This window comes from Octopus bimaculoides, chromosome 2 (assembly GCF_046866305.1).
Source record: "Octopus bimaculoides isolate indiv1 chromosome 2, ASM4686630v1, whole genome shotgun sequence".
Lineage (NCBI taxonomy): Eukaryota > Metazoa > Mollusca > Cephalopoda > Octopoda > Octopodidae > Octopus > Octopus bimaculoides.
The window spans coordinates 15717982-15722981 of record NC_142929.1 but is presented as its reverse complement, the minus strand read 5'-3'; the positions used below and the strand labels follow the sequence as shown (position 1 = coordinate 15722981).

The 5000-nt window shown below is 36.6% G+C and overlaps 1 protein-coding gene across 12 annotated transcripts in view; it reads right to left on the bottom strand.

The window, feature by feature from the left end:
* Positions 1-5000, bottom strand: part of LOC106881988 (uncharacterized) — a 458683-nt gene that overhangs the window by 224061 nt on the left and 229622 nt on the right. The gene's annotated exons all lie outside the window — the stretch shown is intronic.

Below are 5000 nucleotides of genomic sequence, written 5' to 3'. Positions count from 1 at the left end.
TTACAGATGTGGTAGTATCGGTGATGGTACTGAGAGTAGAGTTAATTGTAGCACTTGTCGTACTGGCTTCTAATTTAAGAACAAGGCTAGTAATTTTGAAGGGCAGTGGTTAGTCAGTGAAATGATTAATTAAGGTTTCGAATTTTAGCACAAGGGTAAGTCAAATGCATCGACGCCAGTATATGACTGGTACTCGCTTTATCACCCTTAAAAGGATGAAAAGCAAAGTCGACCTCAGCAGAATTTGAACTCAGGACATGAAGACGGACAGAATGCAGCTAAGTATTTCGTCTGGAGTGTTAACGATTCTGCCAGTTTACCACCCAAATCAAATAATTAGTGACCCTTTCTATTATAGACATGAGGGCTGAAATTTTAGTGGAGGAGGGGGCTAGTCGATTACATCGACCCAAGTGCATAACTGGTACTTATTTCATTGGCCCTGAAAGGATGAAAGGCAAACTCAACCACGGCAGAATTTGAACTCAGAACATAAAGACGGATAAAATACTTTTGATTTCAAATTTTGGCACAAGTCCAGCAATTTCATGAAAGAAGTAATTCAATCACCTCGACCCCAGTACTTAACTGGTACTTACTTTATTAACTTCAAAAGGATGAAAGGCAAAGAGTTGCCCTCAGCAGAATTTGAACTCAAAACACGAAGACAGATAGAATGCCAGAAATTATTTTCCCAGCGTGTTAACGATTCTGCCAGCCCGTTACCCTAATGATAATCTTTTACTTGTTTCAGTCACTTGACCTTTGCCATGCTGGAGCACGGCCTTTAGTTGAACGAATCAACCCCAGGACTTATTCTTTGTAAGCCTAGAACTTATTCTATCAGTCTCTTTTGTCAAACTGCTAAGTTACAGGCATGTAAACACACCAACATCGGTTGTCAAGCAACAGGGGTGCAAACACAGACACACAAACACACACGTGTGTGTATGTGTGTGTGTATATATATATATATATATATATATATATATATATATATATGTACATATACAACTGACTTCTTTCAGTTTCCATCTACCAAATCCACTCACAAGGTCTTGGTCGGCCCAAGGCTACAGTAGAAGACACTTGCCCAAAGTGCCACACAGTGGAACAGAACCTGGGATCATGTGATTGGGAAGCAAGCTTCTTACCACTCAGCCACACCTGCACCTATCCACACAGCCACACCTTTAATTAATAATCCTTTCAGCTATAAGCTGAGGGGGACAAGTCGATTACATCGACCCAGTGTGTAACCGGTATTTAATTTATTGACCCTGAAAGGATGAAAGGCAAAGTTGACCCCAGCAGTATTTGAACTCAGAATGTAAAAACAGACCAAATACCGCTAAGTATTTCGCCAGGTGTGCTAATAATTCTGCCAGATCTCCGCCTTACACCTGCAATTAATAATGCTAATGATAATTGTTTCGAATTTTGGCACAAGGCCAGTAATTAAAGAAGGGAGCAAGTAATTAAGGGAGCCAGGAATTAAAGAAGGGAGCAAGTAATTAAGGGAGCAAATAATTAAGGGAGCCAGTAATTAAAGACGGGAGCAAGTCAATTACATTGACCTCAGTACTTAAATGATGCTTTACTTTAACAACATCCAAAGATAATAGTTTCAAATTTTTCCATAAGGGCCGCCATTTGAAGGAGGGGACGAGTCGATTGCACCGACCCCAGTGTTTCACTGGTACTTAATTTATCGACCCTTGAAAGGACAAAAGGCAAAGTCGACCTCGATGGAATTTGAACTCAGAATGTAAACTGCTGGTAGAAACACCACTAAGCATTTTGTTTACTGTGCTAATTAATGACTCTGTTTCATATTTTAGCATAAGACAAGCTACTTGAGGGTAGAGGGAAAGTCAATTGATCAGTCTTGGTATTTGACTGGCACTTTATTTCAACAACATCCAAAGCAATAAAATGCTAAGTTGACCTTGGAAGAATTTGAACTCAAATTCTAAAGCACTTTTGAAGTGCCTCTAAGCATTTTGTCCGTTATGTTAATGACTCCACATGTTTCAAATTTTAACATAAAGCTAGCAATATGAGGGGAGGGGGCACGTTTATTCATCGACCCTAACTTTTGACTGGTAGTCTATTTTATCAACCCCCGAAAAGATGGAAAGCAAATTTGACTGTTGCAGGATCTGATCTCTGGACATAAAGAAGCATAAGAAATACTACTTCATATCTTGTCATCATCATCATCATCATCATCATTGTTTAATCTCCGCTTTCCATACTGGCATGGGCTAGACGGTTTGACTGAGGACTGGCAAGCCTGGAGGCTGCCCTTCCAAACGCCACCCACTCCAAGAATGTAGTGGCTGCTTTTTACATACCACCATCATGGAAGCCCTGATCTGACAAACCTTTGATGAAAGCCATTACAATTATCTTCCTTTGTCATATTCTAGACCAGTGGTTCTTAACCATTTTTACCTACGGACCCCTTTTGATTTCCTATCTTAACCCTTTAGCATTTAAACACACCATATCCAGCTCAAATATCCTACCTTATTTTATGAGCAAACCATACTTACTACTCTGCAGCATCTTCTAAAACTAAACAATCATTATCATCATCATTGTCACCATCATCATCATCATTGTCATCGTCATCATCATCATCATCATCAACCATTATCATCATCATCGTTTAACGTATACCTTCCATGCTGGTAAGGGTTAGGTGGTTTGACAGGAACTGGCACCAGGCAAAAGACTGCTCGAAACTTCTGTGTCTGTTTTAGCAGGGTTTTTATGGCTGGATGCCCTTCCTAATACCAACCACACAGCAGAGTGAACTGAGTGCTTTTAACATGGCACAAGCATAGGCAAGGTCCGTTCGACATGGTTTTTACAGCCGGATGCCCTTCCAAATGCCAACCATTTTACAGAGTGGACTGGATGCTTTTTCACATTACTGAAATTTTGAAGCTACAAGATAATGCAGGATTAATCCAAAACATGTGAATGAATAGATATAACGTCTGACACAGTAATTTGAATGCTAAGGGGTTATCCTGGGGGGAAAAAATAATATTCCATTTGATATTTATAAACTACATTTATAGATACTTCTTAGAAAATTTCTATTTAATTTTTCTCTCATTTACTTGACTAGGTTAAACTATGTGAAATATTAGGGAAACGGAGCTAGATGTTTCTTACAATAAATACATCTAAAATGGAATTTTTTCATGGACCGCTAAAACGCCTATGTGGATCCCCCAATTTACCATTTTACTTGCATGAATCCCAAAAATCTAATATCAACCCCCGAGGGGACATATGGGCTGCAGTTGAGAACTATTGTTTAAAAGGTGTCTAGGACTGTACGTTATTTAAAACTATTGGTTTGATTTCAGGAAAAATTTAGTTGTTATTTCTAGCAGGTCAAGCGACCACATTGAGTGTCCACCCTTCTTCACTGGCTTGCTAATAGTGATTGTGGCATTTGGTGATTTGTAATTCTATAAATTAAGAAGAAGCAAGAATTTTTGCGATCAGTTTAAATCACAAGGAAATGAAAAGATTTCAGTTGAACACAGCTTTGTGTGAAGTGAATGCAGAATGGTATAAAAGGAATTTCTGTTTTTAAGCTGTTCTTTGTAGAAACGGAAAAAGGAAAATAAAACCGGCAAACATACAAACAGTACGGTGGTTCTATTTTATTATTATCATTATTATTATTATTATTATTATTATTATTATTATTATTATTATTATAATGCTTTTTCTTCTATGATCTAAAGATCAGTGACAAGAAATATGCAGCAACCCCCTCATCCCTTGATGCAAATTTAAAAATAAGAAAAAAAACACAAAAAAAAATATATAAAATAAAGGAAAAGACAGAGTGGAAGACAGTGTAAAAGAGTTGGTGGTTTCAGAATCTATTTTGTCGAGGATCCTTCAGTTCATTGCAAGCTGTACAACTCTGAACAGTTGGACAAATATATTCAACAATTCATTTCAAATTAGAAAACAAAATGGAAAGAACCAAGTTTAAAAACAAAGAATATACACAAACACACACAGAGAAAGGTATATATATATATATATATATATATATATATATATCATCATCTCCATCATTTAACATCCGCTTTCCATACTAGCATGGGTTGGACGATTTGACTGAGGACTGGTGAACCACATGGCTACACCAGGCTCCAATCTGATTTGGCAGAGTTTCTACAGCTGGATGCCCTTCCTAACGCCAACCACTCCAAGAGTGTAGTGGGTTCTTTTACGTGCCACTGGCATGAAAGCCAGACAGGCGGCACTGGCAACGGCTACGCTCGAAATGGTGTATTTTACGGGCCACCTGCACAGGAGCCAGTCCAGGGGCACTGGCAATGATCTCGCTCGAATATCTTTTAACGTGCCACTGGCACAAGTGCCAAAACATATACATATATATATATATACATACGCCTCATAGCTGGCCGGTTACACTTTTTTCTGCAAAATAGGGGTAGTTTATCCTGTTCAGGCTATATTATTAGCATTATCCTGTGTTTGAGAATTTATAAATCACTTCTTTAACTTTCTAAGATGTCTCAACGCTTCTAAAAGCAAACTTCATTTGTTTGTTTACGTTTATCGTAATTTGAATTTTATATATATATGTATATATACATTCATATACATACATATATATATGTATATATACATACATATACATACATACAGATATATATGTATATATACATATATATACATACATATACAAACATACATATATATATATGTGTATATACATACATATACATACATATACAAACATACATATATATATATGTGTATATACATACATATACATACATACATATATGTGTATATACATATATATACATACATACATATATGTGTATATACATATATATACATACATACATATATATGTGTATATACATACATATACATACATACATATATATGTGTATATACATACATATACATACATACATATATAT